This window comes from Fringilla coelebs (genome assembly GCF_963513975.1).
Source record: "Fringilla coelebs genome assembly, chromosome: 4".
Taxonomy (NCBI): domain Eukaryota; kingdom Metazoa; phylum Chordata; class Aves; order Passeriformes; family Fringillidae; genus Fringilla; species Fringilla coelebs.
Genome location: NC_140032.1, coordinates 12009691 through 12035188, shown reverse-complemented (window position 1 = coordinate 12035188; position 25498 = coordinate 12009691). Strand labels below are relative to the sequence as shown.

Sequence of the window (25498 nt, the reverse complement as noted above, 5' to 3'; positions counted from 1 at the left end):
AACATTGTCATTTGATTACTTGCACATCTGATTATTTGCATGTTTCTACTGAAGTACTTGTCTGTGTGACATTCTGACCACTACATTCATCACAAAACACACTTTGGAGTAAATGTGACAGTGGGGGTTTGCTCGCCAAAGCTTTTTAAAAATTAAAATGCAATTCCAAACCAGGACCTAACCTGCACGTGTACCATCATAAGACTGCTTTAGCATCCTTCAAACATGTTTGCAAAGGGCAAAATTAATTAATTTGAGCATGCTGATCAAGGCATTGATTCTGCAAATACTACCAGGCTTAATCTCTTTGAAAGCACGGGGACTATTCATGGTCAGAAAAGCTATGCCTGTGAGTCAACATTTGCCTCCCTCAGCCCTTGAAAGCGATTGCAGGCAGTATTTTTCTTCTGGATGGACAGTGCTCTCTTGTTGGCAGTCCACAAGTATGAAATGACATATACCATAATTGTGAAAATTATACAGGACTGCCCCTAATAACAGGGTGCAGGCAGCAATTGGCTGGGTGGTGAGAGAGAAGCGCTTAGTCATCCTGTGAGAGGCAGGCAGGAAATGTCGAGATGAACTGGCGCAATTAGACACATGTTATTAGTATTTATTAAAACACAACTAGTTACACTGGTTGTGCATATTCTGCAGGCAGACCTTGTGCAAACCCCAGTAATCTAGCCTTAGCTGTGCAATACAGACCTTGTTTACAATAGGGAGTTGTGCTGACCTCACTACATTAGTACAGTTAAAGCTGTACATCTCCAGTTCAGGAGCTGTGTAAGAATAGCTTCTTTTCCCCTAGCAGAAGTAAAACCAGTGTCAGTGTAAAACACCTTCATACCAGTATAAGCATACATCATTTTAAAGAGTATAATTAAATGGGATGTAAAAATTCATGTAGCTAACACAATTAATTTGGTATATGATGTATGAAGAGGCAAGACTCACTATTTCACAAATAAATGCCAGTGGATGAATCTCACTCCTCTTGCATGTGACAAGGAGGAGAAGTGAAAATAACCAGTGTTTACGATAGAACCTTTTTGTCTGAGCAACTTGTGACCTAACCAGCATTTGCAAACTCAGGGAAATGCAGTGCATTCATTTGGTGGCTGCCTGAGAAAGTACTTGAATCAGTCTAAACTGATTCTTTGCATAGGAATGAAGAGGGAATCACTATGGCTGGATGCAGTGAAGCTGCTTGTTTAAGAAAACAGTAAAAGATCACAGAGGAATAAATGTTTCTGGCAGCATACATTTTACTATAATGTTCTAGTTTCTCATCTTGAAAATGGAAGGGATTTTCCTTCCATTTTCATTCTTCTAGTCAGATAAAGTAATGCCTATATATGAATAAGAAAAGGCCTGCACTATTGCAAAAGCTGGCTAATACTCTGAAGATTTCTGTTTCCCAGTGCTCACTGATGAGCACCATGGTGCTGGTGGACCGATGGTAGAACCAGGCAGCAGAGAATGGGCTTCTGCTTGGGCCCCTGACTCTGGCCTGCCGTAAAACCTTTGGTAAACCACCTTCTCTCTCTGTGCCTCAGTCTTCTGCTTCACAAAATGAGAGAAAGTCAATTTGCAAAGCAATTTGAGAAGTAACAATGGCAAACAACTGCTCTATATTAGTTGGGTGGAATTATTACTCACTTCTACAACTTCTTTTCTTGTGCAAGAGCCACCATTGCAGACAAAAACTTCACTTTTGCTTATTAGATAATTTACTAATTTTGGATCTAAATCTGAATTCAGATTTCAAGCAAAGATCAAAGTTTCAAATTATTGAATGTGTTCTTTCAGTTTCATGTTAAATAAAATGCAAATTTTCATGCAGAATATTTCAATAAAAGACATTTTGTTCCTACTTATCATTATGAGTATCAAAATGGAGACAATAAATCTGTTCAGCAAATCTACCTCTTTTTGAAGATTCCCTTCACTATGTATTTATAGAGAATTGATCCAAACACTACCAGTAACTCCATTAGGTTGAATCACTGAGTAACCTTGTTTCTGACACTATAAGCAGATATATCACATGAAAGTAGTGAACTGAATGCATCATGCACAGGGTAGCTGCTGAGTAAGATATACTGAAAGTTAGGAAAGAGAAAATAGCACAGAAATATGGGGTCTAACAAACTAAGCAAGGATTTGGAGCCCTTTGTTCCTTGCTGTATCTTACTAGTAAACTCACTTCAATTACATTGACAACAACAAAAAAAGTTTTGACTTGCATAATTACCTGTAATGTGGCACATCTTTTAAATAAACTCTAGAATATGGAAATAAAACTATTCACATGTCAAAATATTTTCAGGATGAGAAATGATATACAGTCTTATACAGTCAGTTTGGGTTGGAAGGGACCCTTAAAGCTTGTCTAGCCCAATCCTCCTGCAATGAGCAGGGACATCTTACATTAGACCCGATTACCCAGAGCCCCATCCAGCAGCCACTGCCTCACTGAACAACCTGTTCCAGTGTTTCACCACCCTAATCATAATAAATTTCTCACTTACAACTAGTCTGAATCCCCCCTCCTTTCATTTCAAATCAGCAGGTCCATGGCTTTCTTCTGCAGAGGATCCCAAGCAGGATGCAGTACTCAGGGGGGAGTCTCACCAGAGTGGAGAGCACAGGGCAGAATCAGCTCCCTTGACTTGTCACCCACACTGCTCTGGATGCAGCCCAGGATACTTCCTATGCTCCATGCACACACTGCCAGCTCATGTCCAAATTTTCATCCACCAGCACCCCCAAGTTCTTCTCCACAGGGTTTCTCTCAATCCCCAGCCTGTAATGACACCAGGCAAAGCAGATGTAGGACCTTACACTTGACCATGTTGAACCTCATGAGATTGCCCTGTGCCTACTTCTTGAGCTTGTCCAGATCCCCCTTGCTTAATTGAAATAGTCTCTATTTTTTTTACTGTTGTCTCTATTTTGTATATACTAGCTAAATTTATGCACATCGATCACACATTTTACATTTGGAATATTTCTGTTATGGTTTTTTGTTGACACAGCACAGAAAATAATCTAAGGTATATATTTAAATAGATTCCTTGTCAAATTATTGAATCTATTTCATAATGGACCATTCCTTTACTTTTTTATTTTCTGTGATTTTGTAAGCACAAGAAACTCTCTTTATATGCCATCAAATCTATGCATCATAATAATACATTATTTTCTGCAATATAGAAACTTTGTTTATATGAAAATGGTTCATTACACAATTCCTGGTAAATCTTTCCAATATTTAAAGGTATGATCCTGAACACTGGTGACCCAGATCCAAGTGGCTTTATCAATATGATTTTTTGTTGAGCTGTTTGCCAGGATGCACATCATGATATATGCTAATAGCTTTTGTTCTAGTAATAGTCTTTTGGGTATCATCCCAGCATCTTCTGGGCATTCCAAATCATGTTTGCAAGAGTTTGAAGAAATTCTTCAAATTCTTGATTTCTCAGTTCAATTAAGTTCAGAGGCAGGCTCTGATGTACTCCCTTCTCTTACCCAGCTCTAATTCTGCCCAGATTTGTATGAAAAATTATTTGTAAACATGCATATATGGATGACAAGAGCAGTTTAGGAGCTAAATAGGTTTTCTTCATGTCCTTTAGTTGTAAACTGTCTTTCTGGTTCTAACTCAGGAAACCACTTTATCCTGTGATTAAATCCCAGTGAAATCAAGACTTCAGCACACAGTTAAAGTTCAGCCTACACTTCAGTGCTTAAAGGGGCAGATTAATAACATGCATTCCTGAAAGCATATTTATCATGGTAAGCCATTATTTCCCTGTGATTGGAAAACACAGGCATTCCACCAAAAGAAATCTATCAGATCATGAGACACTTGAAAATATATTAAATAACACTGAAACCTCTTAAATATTCAATTTTGTGAGCTCTGGCATAGTAAGTTTGGTAGCCCCACCCTTTCCATATCCTGCAGGTGACTCCTGGTGTTATCTCAGTCCTCCACAACCCCCACTCCCTTCAAGAATTCGGTTTATCTCTTGAAACATGCATGGAAATGATGTACACTTATACTGAGAAATGCAGAGATGTACCATTCACCACTCCTTGCTGAAAACCCCATATAATTTATAGACACGAATATATAGTAGCATAGGCATATATATTTATGCATTTCTGCTTTCACTTTTATGCCCCTCTGCAACAAACTTTGCAACACCAGTATGTTATTCTTTCTAGGGAAATAAGGATTTCGTGCATATTAACCAAGTAAAGGTAGATTCACCTCTGTGTAGCACTTTATCTGACATCTTTCTGAACTGCAAATTGGCTGCACCAATATTATTCTGTGCTTTCTAGAAGTCCTTAACTAAGTTGTCAGCATGATGGAGGTGGGAGACTATTTGAATATTCTATATATGCTATATCCTGTCAAAATATGGCAGAGCTCATATGGTCCTTTCATAGAGACCTTCCAGGTGTAGGGATTTACAGGGTGGATTCTGATCTGACAGAACCAAATGTACACCACATTGTTTAATGCAACCTAAATATTTTAACTAAAGCTTAATCTTCAGAAGAAGGTTTTCCAATGTCTTATAAATGAAAATATTCTGTGATGGCTTCTTGTGAAGTCCCTCATATTGTAGGTGTACAACTGTCTCTTTTGATTATCCTATGACATGGAAAAGGGACTGAAAGTGAAAGAAACAGCCCTAATGCAAGATGAAAGGAGCATTCACAGTTACATGTGATAAAACCTTTCCAAAAAGATAAATTATGAGACTTATTTTTTTCATTGGCATTACATTAACTTCTTACCAAGACATTCAGCCACTGCAAACAGCAACTGATACTGTCTGCAACTATCATACACTACCACTGGTGTTGTTCCAGCCAAATAAGACAATTTCTGTCATACCACCATTACCATCTTGTACAACCTTGGGCTGGAGATGAAAGGAAATTACTAACTCAGGAGGTGTATGAATCTCTGCAGAAGTTGCTGCTCCCACATGAAGGAGAGATTTGCCATTGCTTTGCAAGGAGACACTGGCATATTTGTCCAGCAGCTCAAGGGTTAAAAAAGTGGAGGATGCAGGAGCACGAACCTTCATAAATCTTTACACCTTCTAAGAATGGGTTGCTCCTGCACTGATATTACCACAAGGCCCTGTCTGTGGAGATATCTGCCACCGTTCCAGTGAGCGCAGAAATGTTTTGGTACAATCTCTATTCAGCCCTGGGTAGCCTGAGAGCCTGGTAGGACCAGTGGAAAGAGAGAGCTTTTACCAGCAGAGCAGCACCACACTGTCCACTGTGCCAATGATGATGTACTCCTGACAGGTGGTAAATCATGTCAACCCCTACAGCTGCCATAATGTTTCCACTGTGACCACATCTATGCATCTATTTATGGTGATGTTTTATCTTGAAGATTTTAAATATAATGTATTAAAACACAGTGCAGAGTAATCCAAAGGCAATTAAGCAAGTAACTGTAAAAGCCAAAATTAGGATACAGAGAACAATGTATTTCAAGTTAAGTGGGAACAAGATTACTTGCTAGCTGAAAATAATGGGCACCTTCAGTGCCTTATGCGTATGCAAATGACAGGTGAGCCAAATGAATATAATCTCAGCTGGCATTACAAAATCCACCACCATGAAAAATAAGAGCAGTGCACTGGAGAATCCAATCATTATGGAATTAAAAGAAAAATCTCCCTAAATCCACATCACAAGCAAAGAAGAATGTTGCTTTAACATACAACTGTATAAACTCAAAACTTGCCTGCCCCAGTGAGACATGACTCAGGTGAACACCTGAAATGGGGTGGTAAGCAATTAAAATGTTCTCTGCATCTACAGTTAAAAAAGAATAATTACTAAATCATGGGAGCTTGTTATCATCTGTACATCTGTATCATAACTGTACGTAATTCTGTACAAAGCAGAACAGTTAATGCAAACAATCACACACTCCAAATTCGAGACCAATCACAGAAAAAATGTCAGCACTTACCATTGGCTTTGGATGAGACCAGCAGCAGCAGTAAAACCAGGCAGTTATTAAATTTCAGCTGAGCTATTGCTAGGATTTTCTTTGTCAAACAAATGAGGAGGTACTTTTCATGTACATTGGAAGTACTTTCTACCACTAACTCACGGAACAGTTTTCAAAACTCCCTTGTCACAAATAATGACAAGGAGTGACTGTCTAGAAAAGTCAGTTAAGGAGTTTGCTGAAAAGAAATTGCAGCTGAATACCTCACTTTCACTGCTACATTAGAAAAGAAACTGCAGCTGAATGCCTCACTTTCACTGACACATTACCAGGCAGTTGGTGGTGAATCTGTGAAACAAAGAACATGGACTATAGTATCATATATATGGATCATTTCATTCACAGAAGGAAAACTACACAAACATACAGAAAATGTATCAAATATCTTAAGGAGTTGAATCCAACCTACACAAATTTACTCCCTCATTTAAAATTGGGTGATTGTAAGCAGGGAAACTGCCTTCATGGCTTTTCCAAATGTGCATGTCTTGAAGATGAGAGGGCAAAAAACATGTTTCAGTTATAAGAGCTGATTTCTGCTCATTGGTCTTCCTGCCAGTTTTTTAATAGCTCCAGTCTGCACAGTGTCTAAAATCCAAGAGAGCTATTCAGGTCACCTAATATCCATGGAAGAGCTTAAAATTTACTAGAGTCTCCATTTTGGACTTAAAAATTTTCTATATAGACCCCACCCCCCCAGATGCTTAAAAGTATCCCAAACTGAACTCTTAAAGTTGTAATTGAGAAAGAAATGCCTAAGTTCATCCCCAGAGAGGCCATTCCCACAGCTAACATCCATGAGTAGCCCTGAATTTAGCCCAAATTCCATCTAGTACTCCCAGCTGACATTAGCATTCTTATCCTGCATGTAGAGTGAGCTCTTCCAGAAGACTGCTCTAACCTAGTGTAGTGTAGAGAATACCTTGGGATAAGGTTCACTTCTCCCTCCTTTCAGCTCTCAGTAACTCACTCATGAGATAGAGACAGTATTCACAGTTTGCATTGCAAAACTGGGTAAACTGCTTACATATAAATGGAAACAGAGTTTGAATCCTAAGACTTTTAGACTTGCCCTTTCAAAGGAGGATCTTCAGCAACACGATAAAGGGAGTTTCGGTCTGGTTTTATATTCTTCTTCATTCTGTCTTTCCCTTCTGAACAATAACCTAGTTGCAACAAGAGGGATGGAGAGTAGCCTCTAGCCTTGGGCATTCTACCATTAGCTCATTCCTTGGGAAAATCAGAATTGATGGGTTGAGCTCACTCAAGACTGAAATGGTCCGAGACCTAGACCTAGAAAACACATTTCTGTCTTCCAGGATAAATTCCCAAATCAACAGGTACCTTTGCTCAGGACTACATAGTACTTAACTGTTAGCACAGCTGGCAAACAACAGCTGCCCAGCATCATCAGGAGGTAGCACAAGCCAAGAACCATCCCTGATAGGAAACCTGGATGAAGCCACACTGGCTTCAAGGAGTGGGAAGAGAGAACAGTCATGCGGATGTGAGAGTGGGAGCCTCTCATGGCTCCTACTTGTAAAAATGTCTTGGTGTCAAAAGTTTGTTCTGGCAAAGCCAAACCTGCTGACTCTTCAGATGATTTTCAAAAATGTTTGCACTGATGAGCTCCGTTTCAGCATGTGGGAGTGCTGGATCAGCTGGCAGACGTAGGCAGTCAGAGCAGAGGAGCTGGTGCCTCACACAGGTGCCCTGAATTCCTTTTTACAGAGCCTTATAGTTTTTCATTGACTATGGAAGAAATGTTGTAACAATATTTTTTGCCACAGCAATACTTCAATTCCAAATACAGGAATCACCTTTACACACAACAGTGAAGCATGGGATTTCCATCTGGTTTCTTAAGGATATGATTTCCTACCTGGAAAAGTTCAAAGTCAAATACTGTACATCATACAGAAGAACATGCATCTGTGAAAGTATGCTCCCAGGAATAAAAATCTATAAAATCAAAACATTGCAATAACCCAGAAAGTGATGCCTTTGGCTATCAATTCTTATTCAATGCCATGAATATTGACATTTACATTTAGGAAGAAAATATTTATTCTGAGAAATAAACTATTCTCTTATTTAAAGTTACTTCATTCATTTTACCCCTTTAACAAATAATGTTCAAATAATGTATCTTGTAGGATTATACTCCCATTTGTGATCTGTACTTGTGGCCCAATCCTGCCACCTAATATTCTCCTCTTCTATACCACCCTGCAGAGCTTGATTAGCTTGGTCTTTAGTGCCTCCTCCCTACATAATGTGAACACAGTATGGCCTGCAGTCAGCCTCAGAGGAAAAAAAAAAAACTTTCTTAGGGGAAATGACCCCTACAAATGAATGCTCTACACTCTACACCTGCAAAAAGCTGGCTGGGTTTAGGCATTTAAATGTTCATTTATTTCATGACCTCTTCAACTGCCAAAATGTGTGGGGGTGTTTTAACACCAAGACAGCAATCTCTGTTCAGCCAGTTAAAGCTATGCCTGCCTTTTTGTTTCTTCACAGTTGATATTGAAATAGTATCAAACTCAAAAGGCAATCCTATTTTAACCAAAAAAATGCTAATGAAACCAGAAAACAAGTAGTTTTCATCTCAACAGCAATAACTGTATTGAGAGAAAACACCTTTTTAGCATAAACACATAAACCAGCCTTGGAAAGTGAGGTAGTTTTCTTCCCATTAACAAGTTCCAACGAGTAACTCTTTAAATGAGCATCTAATCTAATTAAGTTCAAATTACAAGCCAAAATATCATGAAATATACTTTTGAGAGCCTATCAGTCTATTTGGAGAATACTGAAATATTAGCTACTTCTTGACAGAAAAATACCCTCTCCTTCTCTCGTGCTGCTCAAATGGTTTCTATTTCAGGCTGACAGCCCTGTAGTCAATCACAGCAGCTAGAAATCTCTTCCTAGAGCAGCTTTGGAAATGCAGATACTAGAGCTCTGCATGTACTGCCAATTTTTTTCCCCTTAATATCAAAATAGTAGTATATTTGGTTGGGATTCAATACCCATTTTTAAATGCTGCTTTTTTCAAACTTGACTTTTTCCCCTATGGTAAATGAACTCATTGTAATGGCTACTGGTATTAATCAGCCACTCTTAACAGTCCTTTGGTATCTACAGAATGAGTTATTTATTTCTAATGGCAGCACTTCCCAGCCTATCAGCTCTATCAGAAAGCAGCAATGGCCATTTTGCCTTTTGCTCCCACACAGATAAAAAAGTTCACACAAATAAAAATACTAACATTTTTATTATTAAGAACAACAATGATAATATTATTACAGTCTGTAAGTCATGTTTACAGGTTCCTTCACTTTCAAGTCTCAGCTTTCAAACCAAGTTTGAGGGCTTATTTTTGTTGTTTTTTTAAAGCATCTGAAAACATACAACCTTTTTGCTTTTTTTTACTTCAGGATCAGATAAAAATACTTTTTGATCAGTCAAAACATAATGTCAAAGTGCCAGGGCAATAAGCCATTAATACACAAAGGAATACTTTTCTATCACCTGGGACTGCAATAGAATATCTTGTTAAGAAAATGCTAAGAAAAATAATAATACCTTCAGTGCAATTGTTTTAAGAACTCAATAAAATTTCAAGTGTTTCTTTCATCTTTCATTTTTTACAGATCATTAATAAAGATGGTAGTACATTCATTCCAAAATCTGTGGCCAGATCATCAGCTATGAGAATGCATTCAACTCTGTTTTCAGCATTTTCACTGACTGAGAATAGGGTCAATATCTGGAGAAAAAAATGGTGGAATTAGTGTAGAACAGTATTGTATCTCTGATGAACAAAACAAGGATTGGATGCTGATGCTGCAGGCTACTCAAGGATGTTCAATTGTATTCATGAACTATTTGTAAGACAGTGAGTTGCCAAAACCTCAGACATTTCCAACATGGTAATTCTGGAATGGCTGTAGTATATAGGAAAAAACAGATGCCATAATGTGCTTCATTTAGTTTAAAACTTAACATGTAATTAACTTAATAGCTTGACAATAGCTGATGTAGCAACAAATACAATGCAATCAAATTCATACCTCATTATGACATAAAATTCTTCTACATATGCATTACAAAAAACGATCAGATTTTGAGACACTGGTATATTTAATAGTGACTAATTGTCTTTAAAATGCAATTGCATGTAATACTTGCTTTGTATTTCATCATTTGTGAAAATGGTTTTATTTTTGTAACACTGTACTTCCTGTAGTCCTTTCATTACGCCACAAGTGAAAGCTATTCCTTGGTGTATGGTTTCAAATGCTGTATCTAGCTACTTGGACCTTTACATTCATTATGTAGTGTAATGTTTTCAGTTTTCTAATATTTTTTTATTGCTTGGCTGTTTGTCCAAACTGCTACAGACAATTATCAGGGTTCTTTATAATTTTCTGAGTACTTTTTACAATAGACCTCAGGTAGTCTGTTTTAGGCACACAGCACCATGTTGAGACAGAGCCCTGGTCATGTATTACTTTGGGCTGTCCAAGGGCTTCTCAAGGTATTATTAGGGTTTCTCAATTGTTAGTGCTGCAGGATGAAAAAGGGTAAGAGTAACACTGAAGCCAAATAATTTTTTAAAAAGTAGAGTCCTAAAGAAATACCAACACCGAGCCCAGACACTTGTTACAGAACAGCACTGCCTGACCTGCAGTTTCTATGACAGTTTCCTACATGCAGTTTCTGTTCAAAGAAAACAAAAATACATTTTGAGGTTATAGTGATCAAGTTGAATTAAACAGAAAATAAATTTACTTTGAATTATGTAATTGATTTTTCAAGTGACTCAGATCTTCCAAGCTCACCACGCTAGTGTGTTCCTATTAAAGATATTGAAACCTCTTTGAGAGGAGTCTGAAAGGAAAAGGGTTGAACTGTGGCCTAATGAAAGCCCCACTAAAATTTAATGTCACATTCCATTCACTGCAGTAGATGAAGTCCTTGATGCTGACAACAGAGTGGTCCTCTGATTCTGTGGGTATGTACAGCTTGGTTTTTGGTACAGCACAGGGATATTATTAGGAATGAGGGATCAGTAAAAAGGAATCTGAAACCTGATCTAGTGCTGAGGAATGCCTTTTGAATGTGTCATTTGAACCAAGTTATTACTTCTGGGAGGTGTGAATGTCTTTGCTCAAAACCTAAAATGGATCCTGAAAAGAAGTAAAAAAGTTAGGCAAGCCTTCATGGAATTAAGAAAAGTAGTTTCAAAGAGATAATTATAATTTTGAATCTGTGCATCAAGATTTCAAATAAAACTCATCATGAGTCTGTTGGATATTCCCTGTTTCAGTTTACATTAACATTCATCCATTTTCTAGATTTTAAAAACACATTATGACTTTACATATATATTTAGATGTGCAAATTTAGACGATCTTCAAAATTCTTGAACTACATATATTCCCTCACGAATGGTACTGCAGCTCTGTTTCTAAAATGCTGAATGGGCAGATTGTTTTTATCAAGCATTTAATATGAACAGTTTATGAACTGTGAACAAGAGAATTGTCTACTGATTGGTTATCATGACTTTCAAAGCTAACTGATACTTAATCCCTGCTCAGGGAAAATCAGGGGATTTTTATTGCACCTACAAGGAAATTTTAGGGAATATTATAAACTGACTGATTTTAAGGAAGTAAGAGGAATAGCTGACAATAAAATGCTTACAAGCTGTGGCTATGTAATAATGAACTGCCATGCAATTTCTCCTTCAGTAGGTTACTTAAAGGAAAAAATAATATATGAAGTGGATACATTTTTAGAAATTTATTGGAGACCCTTTCAGCAGGGATCACAATGAAAAAGGGAAACGGTGCTACTTGCTGAGGCTGACAGCTAAAGTCCATCAGTCACTCAGTAGTGGTTTAGCATTCTTTTCAACACAGATCATTTAGCCTTCATTTTCCAAACAAGTGCTGTCACCTACCATGCACACCCACATAGTTGTTCTCAGGGTGCAGGTTGTCACACAGAGGCAATAAACAGGGTTCCCACAGAAAACTTCCATCTTTGATAGCACTTCAGAAAGGAAAAACCACTGATTGCAGCTCACGTGCTCTATCCCTAGAGCTTTTTGGAGGAAAAGTTCATTAGCTGCCTTGCATGCCAAGGGACCAGCTGTCCTTCAGCACATGGAGCTGCTCTGATTGACCAGGAGGACAAGTGGGAAATAAGCTCACAGCAGTGCCAGCACGGCATATGGTCATGTACCAGCTGTTTCTGAAATGCTTGCCAAATGGAGATCAGAACTGGGTTGGTTGTTAGGAAAATAAAACCCAACAAAAACCAACAAACAAACAAAAAAGTTCCACTGTCGGGATTCCTGAGATCTGACCACAAAACCAGAACTGCCAATTTGAAATGTCACACAGCAACTACGTGAATATTCAGAATAATCTGTCATTGGCCTCCATGCTCTGATTTGCTCCATTAGGAGAACACCAACGTTCTGAGCATCTGTTCCTTCTACAAACCTTCAGAGAAAAAATGTTTAGAAAGGGTGAAATAGAGTGGATTTGTATTGATGATATACATTACTAATACACTGAGGATATGTGCAGAGGACTGTATGGAGATTGATTTAAATTGGTGCCAATTGTTACTACAGACCAGGTGCCTCATATTTTAGTATATCTTATTCTACCTTGAAAAGGGGAATTCAAATTCTGAGCTCCTGAACAAAAGGAGGTTTGACTGTGATTGGCGTGAGTTGTGTTACAGTGGTGGTGAAACGCTTCTGATAAACCCGGGGAATGACTCAGCAGAAAACAGTCAGCAGGATTTTTCCCCCAAAGCTTTTCAGTTTCAGCTTTTCATAACGAGAAAATAACTTGAACAGTAATTAAATAGTTCAGAGAACAATTCTGTGCTTTTATTACACAGTGTAAAGCACTACTTTCTCTTTAGATTTCGCCCAAAATAGTCCTGCAAGGTTTGGAGAAAGTAACTGATTAACTGCACGTTCATACAACATCAATTACTGCCTCAGGGACATTTAAGAGAATGCTGGTAGTTCATGTAGCTATACAATCTTGCATACTTAACTTTTGGCTAGCCTAAGTCAGATTTATGACTAAATTAAGTGCTAAGGATGTTCAAAATTGGCAAACCCTAACTAAAACAAAAATAAGGATAATGTTGCTCTGTATCAGGAAATGAGTATATAGGCTGGGAGGCAGTTTGCATTCATGCTTCTTATGAGATGTATTTTTTATATACAGACTTAACTTGTTGAAAGGCCTAAATGGGACCACATCCGGTAGTGGGGGATCATGTTTTCAAAAGCAATCTTGGTTCCATTGACTGAAGATGTTGTGCACAAAAGAAGCAGTGTGAGCCAATATGGATGACATACTGCATTTTGGAACTCTAGGAGCCACACGTTGAGCAGTAAACAAAAGGAAGAAAACCTCAGGATTACACAGATAGAAGACTTATTTTGACGTCTTACATAATATTGACTTTCCTTAGGCCCATATGTATTCATGTATTTGAGAAATGTGGGGTGGTAGTGTACACCTGAAAAGGGCATCATTATTTTCCCAATTAAGAAACTTAATGATTACTTTGGTGTGTCTTGTCATATTTTCAGCCTTACAGTGGCCCATTTTCACCCATCTACTATGCTAAAAATGTTGCCCTTTCATTACTCCACGCTTGTGTAAACAGTTGTGATTAAACTGGCATTTAATCAGTTGGAACAAAATCCCCGCGGCTCCCGAGAAGCTCACCTACTAAACCCGACTTTCAATGGCAACAATCGCCTAACAGACGACTTCCCTTCCAGACGGGATTCCATTGCGCAGTAAAATAAACTTTTATTTGCTAACCTTGCTCTCGGAGTCGTTCTGGATTTCAAAAGGACCTCACATGACAAACACCGCTACGCTCCATCATTATCCCCCGCTCCCTCCCTCGCATTCCTGCGCCGGCCCTGCCTGGGTGTTCCCCTCCCGGCGGCACAGCCCTCCGGAGGGGCGCGGGTGCTTCCGGCCGCCGGCTCTCCCGCCTGAGCGGCGGCCCCGCGGCCCGGCGCCGCTCCCGCCGCCCGCCCGGTGAGTTCCGAGCGCCTCGCCCGCCGCTTCCCTCCTCAGGCGGCCGGCGGGCAGCGCGGCGCTCTGCCGGCGGGCGGGAGGCTGTACAACCAGGGCAAAGGACACTTCCCTTCCTCCCCCCCGCCCTTCCTGAGCCGCGGCCCCGACATGAAGGCGGCTCGCCGGCAGCCGGGCCCTACAGCCGACGACAGAGATAGGGACAGGGATGAGTGCGGGGCAGAGCAGAGCGGACCGGTCCCGTCATCTCCCGCCCATAGACGCGACGGTCGCTAGCCCCTTCCCACCCGCCCGACGCAGGCCCACGGATCTGGGATCAGGGATCTGGGCCGCCCTCTGGGCGGAGGGATACGGGGCGGAGCCGGCGGCGCGGTCCGCCGGGGCGCTGAGTCCCGTTGCCGGGTGACGGAGCGGCCGGCCCGGCCTCCTCCCTCCCTCCTTCCCTCCCCGTGGCGCTGGAACCGCCGCCGCCGCCGGTTTACGTAACGCCTCCCGGGGCAGGTCCCGGCTCCGTCCCGCCCGCCTCACTCGGGGACGGCAGCAGCGGGACGGAGTCCGCTGCCTCCTCCGGCTGCCAGAGGCCCCAGGGCCCCGCTCTGCGCCACCACGGCAGGTAAATGCCCGCCGCGGGCCCGGGGAGCAGAGGGAGGGGCAGGGCTGAAGGGAGGGAGGGAGAGTGGCAGCCGCCCTGCCCGTGGAACGGGAGGACGGAACCGGGAGGCGGCGGCGGGCGCCCTTCCCCTCCCCCGCTTCCTTCCCACCGCTGTGTTGGGACAGGCGGGCCGGACCCCCGGGAGCGCCGGGCCGGCGGCTCGGGGCCCGGCCGGGAAGGCCCGCGCATCCCTGCCCGCTCCGCTAACAGCCCGGGAAGAGGAGGAGTTGCGGGGCCGGGCCTGGTCCCGGCGGGAGGACGGTTTCCCGGGACGGCGCGTCCCGCTCTTGGTTTGCGCCTGGCGCAACGCGGCGGGAGCGTGCCGGGGGGCGCCGGAGGAAGGGGCCGGGGAGGGGGTGACAGGAGCGCCGGGGGCCGGGCGGGGGGCGGCTGCCGGCCGGCGGCGGGCAGGGCTCGGGGGCGGGGCCGGGGGCCCGGCCGGGGTGCCCCGGTCAGAGCGCAGCCCGGGAAGGGAGCTGAGCACTCCCTGGCTGCCGCCGGCTCCGCGCTCTTCCATCCTGGCGGGACCTGGCGCCAGGTGCGCGGCTTGTGCCGCGGCCGGGAGGAAGGCGCCAGCCTGGAGCGGGAACAGCGGCTCGGTGCCCTCGGGCTGGTTCACGCCCGGGAGCAGGGGAGGAGAAGGAGGGAGGGAAAGGCGGCACCCAGAACCCACCCGCCGCGGGTGCCGGCCCGCGCCGGTGTCATCCGGCGCCAGCAGACGGCAAAGCGGAGGATGCGGCGGTTCGGGCTTGGAGTAGGGAGATCTCGATCCGGGCAGCGCCTCGCCTGCCCCGCCTGACCCCGAGGTTGAGGTGACGGGGTTGTACCGCTGCCGGGCCCGGCTGCTGCTCACGCCGTGACCTTTCATCCTGTGCGGGCGTTCAGAGCGCAGCGGCGGCCGCGCACCGAGGAGGGCGAGCTGGGAACGGGCTGGGGCCGATGGAAACCGCCCCGACTGAGCCGCGGTGTTACAGCGCTGCCCCGGGGCCCGGTCTGGCGAGGCTCGCTCCCCTCTTTTTTTTTTTTTTTTTTTTTTTTTTTTTTTTTTTTTTTTCCCTTTTTCCCCCCTTCCAGCAGCATTGTCCTTTAGGGCCTATTGAAGGCAAAAGGCGGATAGGAGGGCTAGGGCTGCTGCTGTTGGAGGAGGCGGAGCTGGGCTGATGGGAGACTGACGGGAGCCGCGTCCTATGGGCGCTGGGAGCCGGGCGCCGCTGGGGCGGGAATGCCGGCCGCGGCCTCTCGCGGGCGATGGGCGGGGTGGGGGACAAGGTTTGGCGAAGGTTACAGCTGAATGCAGAAGTGACACAAACTGACACTTCGCTCCAGCAAACTCGTTTCCATGTTCTCCTCGTGTCGTCTCGATTAAAAGTATACACGTATTGAATCGTGTTATGAAACTTTAAGAAAGCCAAAGTGCGGTGCTTTTTTTCTGTCATGTCTTTGTTTTAATTACTCATTGCAGTACCTGATACTGATTTGAAGGGTGAAAATACTACGATTTGCTTGTCCTTCCTTAAAAATAAAATGCATTCCTGTTGTCTGATGTTTTCTGTGTATAAGTGACTTGGGCTGTAATTTATAAGCTTGGGATCAGAGGCCTCCGTGGTATGTGTAGTTGCTTTTCTTCATTCAAACCCTTTTAAATGTTTATGGTTTCTGTTGTACACCAAATATTTCTTCTGTATTCCTGGAATGAAGTAGGAATTGCTGATTGACTTTGGTTTCTTAGCTGTCAAAAGTGAACTCGTGATGATTCAGTAGATAATTGTGTAAAACAAAGTACTTCACTGCAGTGCTTAAACCCTAGGTATTGCATACTCCTCACAATCCATAGTAGTCTGTAATTGACGTTTTCCTTTATTATTTAAGACAAAAATATGCCTTACAAAAGTAAATGACATAGAACTTGACTGTTACTTGACATGTAACTGTACAGATTTTATTTTGTACTAATCCTCCATCTGCTGTTTCTTGTTAGTATGAATATGCTAAAATGGCAGTGTACAACCATTCTCTTCTAGTCAATAAAGCATATCATATAGGTATCAAAATCTTCTCTTTTCATCATTGAGATATAAGAGGGGATGTAAGTGACTTGAATAAAATGAGTAGGATGTTATATGTTCATAATGTTATTTATTTTCAAAGACTTGACAGTTATAGGGGAAATCCTGAGACAGGCCTTTAAAAGCCTCAGGAGTGTATATCGCCACCATGTTCTGCTTGACAGATTTTAACACGTGTACAGTGGCAGAACTTTATCTGTCTGTTTGGGGCACCATTGGGATTAAGACCCTTTGAGTCGACAGATTCTGCAAATATGGGTTGGGTATATGACCCTCCAGCTTTTCTGCTCATGAGCAGTAGAATTGGAAGGAAAGTAAGGGTCAAAGAGATCTATATGTGACCCAAGAAGAAAAAAAATGGAGGCCCTGAATTTCTCTTACCTTATTATGCCTGTTTCATAGGAATATTTCAGCATTCCCCACTGCTTTTGTTGTTGCTATTTGTTACTCTTCCACATAAGAGAAATTCCATAGGGGTAAAATGATGTCAGCATTTTCCTTTGCTCATTTGCTGTGCATTCTAACAGTGATAGGGTCAGAGGAAGATCTAGATACTGTTCAAAACTTCATTATTTGTCCATCTTGAGAATGTGGTTTCTAGGCAAATAGGGGGAATGAAGCAACCTTTAAATTCACCTTTAAATGCACAGGTGAATTCTCTTGAAGGATTTTACTAGGTTTTAGGCATAGTGTTGTAGAGTCAGAATAGACACTTTATATACTTAGCTGAAATCCTAGCAAAATCGTGTCACAGTTTGCTGCTTCTTTAAGCAATATCTAATAACTGAAAGTAACAAGTTAGCACTATAATAGGATAGGCAACAATGTCTGGTAAAGCAGAATGTGGTGAAGGCAGTAAGACTTAGAACTCCTGTAGAGTTGGAGAGTTAGCAGGAAATATTCCCATTATTTGCATTGCTAATGGAGCTTAGAATACAAATGATTTTGTAGAAGCTATTTAATATGTTCTTTTTATTGGGATAGTCTGTATTTAGGATATTCTTCTGTCCTGTGGAACAGAGATTGGTATCCTTCATTTTTGTCCACGAAGAGTGACAAGCTGGTTGGATAATTTGTAAATGGAATTGCAGAAATGAGTTGTGTTGTCCATCCCCATAGTCCTGCCCCAAGAATTTTTTTCAACTAAAGTCAATTACATGATACAAAAGAAAAAATTTCAAATGAGCATTGGTGTGCTTAGTTATGTTTCAATACACAGACAAAAGTAAAATTGTCAGATTGGAAGGAAAATTTTTTTTTTTTATTTTGGAAATAATTTACCAGACTTTTCTAGTCAGAAGTACCATATAACTGTGGGGCTGTCAGAATGTTTTAGTAGAAAAAGATCTAGATGGGCTAGTTATAATATTTTTACTAAAAAGCATCTTGCTCTACTTTCCTGAAAGTTGGTTGGGTATATTTTAAGAGATTGAATGTGTATTTTATTGGCCCACAGAGGTGGTTGGGGTTGGGGGGAAGGGTTGAGTAGCTTAAACATTCAGTATAAAGATTATTCTTTCACAGACATCTTACCAGCAGCTATTTCTGTAGCTTTATTGGAAACTACTGAGTATTTTAATTTTTTAATTCTCTACTTCCTTTATAATTTCATATGCAGGATGTTTGGATCTACCTGCATAATATTATACATTGTTTTTGTTTTGTTTCTGCATCTAAATTCTGTTCATAACTTTGATACCAAAGAGAACATATGGAATGTGTCTTTCCAAGCGTTTTATTTCTGAGGCAGTAGTGTGGAAATTTAAATAATGAAGTATTTAAATTCATTTTTCACTCTTGTGATAGTACATGTGATATTTTAATTATATTAGCATGGAAATATAAATTATGTATTTAAATTCATTTTTTCAGTTCTGATATTACATGTAAGTTTAATTATGTCCTACTAAGTCTGTGCTCAGGTTTGCTGTAGTGATTTTCATTTTTACTGTAATTTGGGGAATGTTTAAATTTCTGAGTTTTGCTGTATTGAGGAAGAAATTTCAAATATGCAGTCCATGCTAATGTTAATTGTGTCTGTAACTTTCTAGGCCTTATTCTAGAAGAAAGGATTGCATGTGGAAATTTATACTCTGTGCAAAAAGGTTTGTTAATAAATAAAAATAAATTGTATCAGGGATGAAATCTGAATAATTTTGTGGAGTTTTTACGGCTTTTAAAAATCTTTCTCTAGTTACTATTACATTTACCAAAGGAACAAAATCTGCTGGATAGAGTGCTTGGCTGGGATTGAGAAAAGAGACCTGCATTAAGTTTTCTATCAGCTGTACCACTGAGTGAATTCAAGTGAAATTTCATTTTCATGTGCTTGTGTTTAAGGTGCTATATGGAAAGGTATAGCTGTTAGCCCTTTTGTAGGTTGTTAAATTGCGTGAGTTTGTTTTTATGGTTTGGTTAGATGGACTAGCTTGCTTGTAGAAGAATTCTGAAGAGAGACATGATTGCCTTGCTGATGAGATTTTGCATATATAGACTGTGGAAGAAAGTACAGAGAGACAGATAAGGGAGTAAGAGACTGGGGGTGGCTGAAGGCCAGAAAAAATAAAGCAACCTGACATAAGATGGTACAGCTTTAACATCAGAGCAGCAGAGTGGGGTTGCAAGATCTGTATCCTCTGCAGGGTTATTCCAGGTAGTGTTAGCATAGTCAGGGCTTGGATTGAGATAATAATCATCAACAACAGTTAAATGGGAAAACATGCTAAAACATACACAGATTGATTAAAGAAGTTATTTTGTTAATTTAGCGTGTGTCATATGCACTTTTTAAGAAAAGAGTGTGTTTTATTAGCCTAAAGGAGAAGGTCTGCTTGAAGAATCACTAATGAAGAAATCAGTAATGCCTATTGCTGCCACTGGATGAGTAATTAATTCTCACTAGATCCTTGTGACACTGTCATGTGTTATTATGAACTTGAACCAGAATTGATGACTGAGTGGATGTACAACTTAAAAACATTGTATTGTATTTAGGACACTGGAATGTCCTGAAAGAAATGGAACCAGCTTCCAGTTATTTGTTGGGTTCATATCTTTACTTTTTAAGGTACAGGAAAAGCTTTTACTGTTTAATGATATTTGATTCTGCTCTCTGAAGATTCTGAGCTAATTACTGCTACTAATTAGCTAAAGACTGCTGTTCAGTGTATTCCTCTTCTGGTTCTGTTTTCTGAGGTAGAAGTTCAATCCACTGCACATTCAAGTCTTGCATTTGACAGTGAAACTGAATTACCTTTAGTAATTTTTGTTTTATTGATGTTTTTATAGCAGTTTTGATGGAAGTCCTGCTGAATTTTGTGAGGTGACACAAAAGTTTTAAAATGCCTCTGTAAGTTCAGATATTAGTTTACCATATATAGATTATTTTTTTCACCAGCTTGTCTGAACTGAGTATCTTACTGACTTCAGGGAAACCTCAGAGTTCCAGTTTTTAGTAACTTTGTTCTTGAATTGTGAAAGAAATGCCTTGGTTAACAGTACAGTAACTTCCTTGAAGAGAATTAATGCAATGCTGACCTGCTGTTTTTGTAAGAGGTTTTCTGGTTGCATTTTAGTAAAATGACCTTTTCATCTGTCATTTGAAGTATCAAGCAGCAATGTATTATTTTAAGAGTAATATTAAATTGTCCTACTTATTCAGTTAGTAATTTATTAAAATAAGTCGTGTTTCTAAACAACATTCTTAACCATAAAAGTGGAGATACGGTAACAAATATCATCACTGTTTTTATGGAAAAAGACAGCCTGGCAGCCTTACAACATAAACTGAACAATAAATGCCTATGCAAATTGAATCAAATGCTAAAATATAAATTATTTCATGGTGACTTGCTATTCTCTTCGAAATTGCAAAGTATCCTACTTCGGATCTCAATTTCATACATAGAAGTTCATTTACTAATATTTTGGAATAAAAATCAGAGGTGGTAGAGGGGCAGGGGAAAAGTATTTGAAGCTATTTCCTTTGTAGGCCTACCATATTTTATGTGCTGTAAATTCAGTATCTTCTCTGCTGGTTAAGTTGTAGAGCTTGCAAGTTCAAGTTGTCAGACCTCTTTGTGTTTACTGAGCCTTCTTTGGCTGACACATCCTGTAAGTTTTTACACTCTTATTATTGAAAACATTGTCTATATATGATTTCCAACTGAATTTAGAGAAACTTCTTTTTATTAAAATAACCGTTAAAGAGGCTTTATAGTTAGGTGAAGTTATATTTGTCCTTAAACTCTTTATGAGGCTATTTAAAGCTTTTCAGCAAGATAGTAATTAACTCTCTGAGCTGCAGACCAAGTATAGAAAACATCAATATTAAGTATTCAGAAAATACTTTCATACAAATTAAAGAAATTAATAAACCAGAGTAAAATATACAGTGTGGTCTTTAACGAATTTGCTGTTTATATACAGATGGATTATTAACCTTGCAGGTATAAATAGCAGGAAAAATATTGTAGCCTTTAAATGAGCACTGGTGGTTGGATCTTTGGCATTCATAATTCATTCTCCTTTTCCTTGCCTGACTGAAAGATGCAGTGTGTGCCTGAGAGTAAATTGTATATTAATTGAAATAAATCTTGTATGGTTGCACTACAAGAGTGGCCACTGGATTCTGGCTGATATGAAGAGCACTGAATATTTTATCAGGGTGGTCCCACTGGTGGCCTGGCAGATGATTCCACCTGGTGGCTGCCTGTGCCTTGGAGGAGTCTGCAGCACATGTTGGGGTACATGGGTGGGTGCCTGTGTCTCTCACTGAGGTGTTCAGAACTGGGGTCACGTCTGTTTTAATGCATACACGTGTAACTTGGTGCGTGGGCCTCCAAGCATTAGCATCCCACTTGGGAATGGAGTTGAAATACAGACAAGTACCTGTTGGTAGCAGATAGTTTGAACTGCTCTAAAAGTTAAGTAAATCCAGGACATCAGGAGGGCAGGAAGGAGAATGATCAAATAGTCAAGAACATATATCTAGTCTTTTTCATTACTTGACTACATCCTGTATTATGTTTTTAAGTCCTGCATATATTCTAGGTGATACTAAGGCTCATAAATATACTGAGATTCAAATAGTAGAAAGCTTACAGAGCTTACCTGCCCAAAAATCCTGAAGATAAATGTCTTGGTGAACTCAAAATATGTGCATCTGTGCAATCACGGTTGTGTTTGGTTTTGTTGTCTGCTAACTCCATTAATGTTTCCCTGAATCTGAGGAAGTGTTATTGAAGTATGATGATGGCAATCAGTGATGCGTAGTCTGTTGCTTGTGTACATAGTAAAAGGTACTGCTTTTGATAAATAGTGTCCATGTGAAGATTCTCTTGGGACTGAACAGAAAAGACTGTAGCTATCTCCTCCTTGAAGTTGCATCTAGAAAAGTATTTCTACCCAGGATCTCTCCGGTCCAGTAGCAGCCCATCCAGGCAATCCCTGTGTAATAAACTGAGGTAAACAAGGGAGAACAAGATGCATGTCACTGGCATTGCCATGGTACACTGTTAAGATCTGCAAGTTCAAACTGAAAAACTTAAATCATACCACTGTCTTCTGTGGTAAAAGACGTGTAGCAGAAAGATCTGAAAGTTGATGTTAGTGGTACTGAAATGACACTGATGGTTGGAGGGTGAAGTGTGAGGTGAGGCAATGCCTCAGTGGTTGAAGTCTGAACTACCACGCATTCTCTTAGGCTCTCCACACTTGGGTGATCCATCCTATTCTCATTTAGTTACAGAGCAACACCTGCCTCTCTCCCAGCAAATCTGAAGGAACCAGTAATTTCTTTGTTATCATCAGGCTACTGTTTGAGACTGAGTCTGCTGGATGTTACAAGTACAGGGTGTGGTTGCATGGGTGCCTAGTGAATTTCTGTAAAAATATTGGAAGTAAATATCATACCTATTGAAGTACCTGAATTGGCTTCCACACTTCACGTTCCTAAGAATAATCATTGTCTGAAAGACTTGGATTTGAATTAAGGAAAATGTAGCTTCTGCATTCTGCCTTCCTAATGTTTTCTTAAGTGGATCTAATAGTGTGTTGCTGCTGAAAGGGACAACCCCAATTCCTTTCTTATGCCACATGTAGAAATTCTGTGGCGAGAGAGTGAGTTGATCACTGATTTGTATTTTTTTAAGACTGGGTTACCAGAAATTAAATCTTTCCATTTGGAACAAAAAATTGATACAGTTCATCTCTGCAACCCTGCAGTGGATGTGTTAAGTACAAGGACAAGAGGGTGGCAACATGGAGGGGAGGATGAGAGAAACAGTGAAATGTCTTGTCCTCTCTTGGTGGCAATGTGCAGTGGTTGGTGCAGTTCCTGTTACACTAACTCACCTTCAAGTCATCCACAGAGGTTTCTCTGTCAAAATGCCGCTGCTGTTGTTCTCTTGGAAGTTAGTAACTACTGCTATAAAAATTATCACTTCTGGTTTTTGCAAACTGGTTCTTGTGCTGGCAGCAGTAGTAATTCCTTTAAGTCTTCGTGTGACATTGTTTTAATTAATTTTTAATGTTAAAAATATTTTCCAAAATTCTTTGTCATTACATGCTGATTTGTATTTTTAAAGTTCTTAAAAGTTATCATACATCTAAGTTATGCAATATGTGTACATTTTTTCTTTTTTGGCTAAGATTTAAAAAAAAAATAGTCATGTTTAAACAAAGTAAAATTTGGTTCAAACCCCAGTGTAGACAGTAACAAGCTAAATAGGAAAAAAAAAATTCTCATGTCAGTTTATGTTTGTTGTTTTTTAAGGATAGAATGGAATTATTAGTACTCCATTGGTAGCTAGATAGCCTTTTGGACAAATTCTTTAATAATGTAATTGTTGCCATTGTTAATGGCAGATGGGCATTTGATAATAGTGAGGCAGCATTTCACTTCTCTAGATTCAGGCAATTTATAGATATCTTCCCATTTCTTAAATCTGATCAGTGGAGGTATTTTTAACAGTTTCAAGTCCTTCTTAAATAGCAACATTTTTGCAGATACAATTCTTTGGGTTGAGGTGGTTGCAGGTTACAGATGTGCTGTATTTAAACTTTTCTGGTGCAATTGCATAATCTGTGGTACCAGAGATTGTTTTGTCATGTTTTATTTTGTCAGAAATGCTCTGAGCTCCATTCTGTTTATTGAAGTGGTATCTATGTGCTGCATAATGACATGCTTTCTTTTGTTTTTTTTTAATGCAACTTTAATATTGAGTTGACCTCTTGAAGCAGTTTCTTGAGTGATGCTATGAAATAAAAATATTTCCATCTTGAAGATAAAATTTGCTTCCCAAATTATCAAGGCTCCCACTGAACCATGATCTGCAAACCTTGCCAACTATTAGGCTTATTAATGATTTTTTTTTTAAGTCATATTATATATACTGAAGGACCACTTCATAAGTCTCCACTCTCCAGAGATGATTCTTTACAAGCCTGTTGTAATGAGGACCTTTCCAAAAGAGTCTTGCTTATGAAGGCACATTCAAACCTTAGAAATCTGTGAAATGATGAAGTTTTGGGGTGTACGTAGTATCTGCAGGTTTTGTTATTAGGTCATGCTTTTTTCCTTTCTGTCTCGCCTTTTTTTCTTCGCTAAAAAGTTTTACATTTTCAAGGTTACATACATGTTTGTTTTGCAGAAGTAAAGAATATACAGGTGACAAGAATTTGGGGTCTTTGATATGCAGCTGACCCCCTAGTGCAAGTGTCTCACCTGCTAATTCTACAGCCTGTTAACAGTTGTTTCCCATAGCTCAGTTTTTGGTCCCTGACAGGATTGATGTTTTGACATCTTTAAACAAACTCCTGTGTGTTAATAATGTGCAGCCCTGTGAGTGGATCAGCTTGTTGCACTCTTCCAGCAACTGTTTTTTTGAAGTGCTGTTCTTGTATGATGGTAAACATAAATGTTTTATAAGAACAGCTGTACTGGTTCAGACAAAGGCTTGACAAACCCTGCACTTGTCTGCAGCATCATCTCTAAAGGAGCAGTTAGGGACAAAAACAGAACAGGGAGGATGATACCTCCCCTAAATTCTCCCTCAGCCATACACTATTTTCAGCCTAGGGGATTTCCTGACCCTGATATGGTTTGTCTAGTTGAAAATTCTCAAGGGATCTCTCTTACTCCATTTCCATTGAAGGCCATATTTTTTTTCTTCTTCTTATTTTTTTTTTTCTTTTTGAGTCTTTGGTATCTCTTGCAAGGAATTCTGCTAGCTGTTGTGTGAAGTTTTGTATGTAGATATTACTAACTCATTAGTACTTTCTAGTAACAAAAATTAGATGTTCAACAGTCTCTATCAATGGAGAGACATGGATTTGTAGCTCACAACTAATTGGTTTATGTCTGAATGGGGTGGTTATTGCCCCTCTGCCTCATTTCAAGTTTTCCTATGCTGTATTTTTACTTTTTTTACTATGCTTATTTTTACTTTTTTATTGTCCAGTCCTGTTTCATAATGGCCTTCTGCATTTTTTCAGTTGCTCTCAAGTCACTATTCCTGGTCACTTGCTGTCCTTTGGTAGCTTCTAAACTGTGTCACCCATCTCATCTTCCAGGCCACTTAGGAATTAATCAGGTAATACAGGTCCCAGA

At 40.3% G+C, this 25498-nt stretch overlaps 1 protein-coding gene across 6 annotated transcripts in view; it reads left to right on the top strand.

Annotated features, from left to right (window-relative positions):
• The first annotated feature begins 14067 nt into the window (after positions 1–14067).
• Positions 14068–25498, top strand: part of KIAA0232 — a 65102-nt gene continuing 53671 nt past the window's right edge. For 5 of the 6 annotated variants that reach the window (XM_084205039.1, XM_084205037.1, XM_084205038.1 and 2 more), the window contains exon 1: positions 14580–14782. The gene's annotated coding sequence lies outside the window, so the exon portion shown is untranslated. Of the gene's footprint in view, positions 14173–14579; positions 14783–25498 lie in introns of those variants that run through there. The other variant, XM_084205035.1, reaches the window with a different exon arrangement.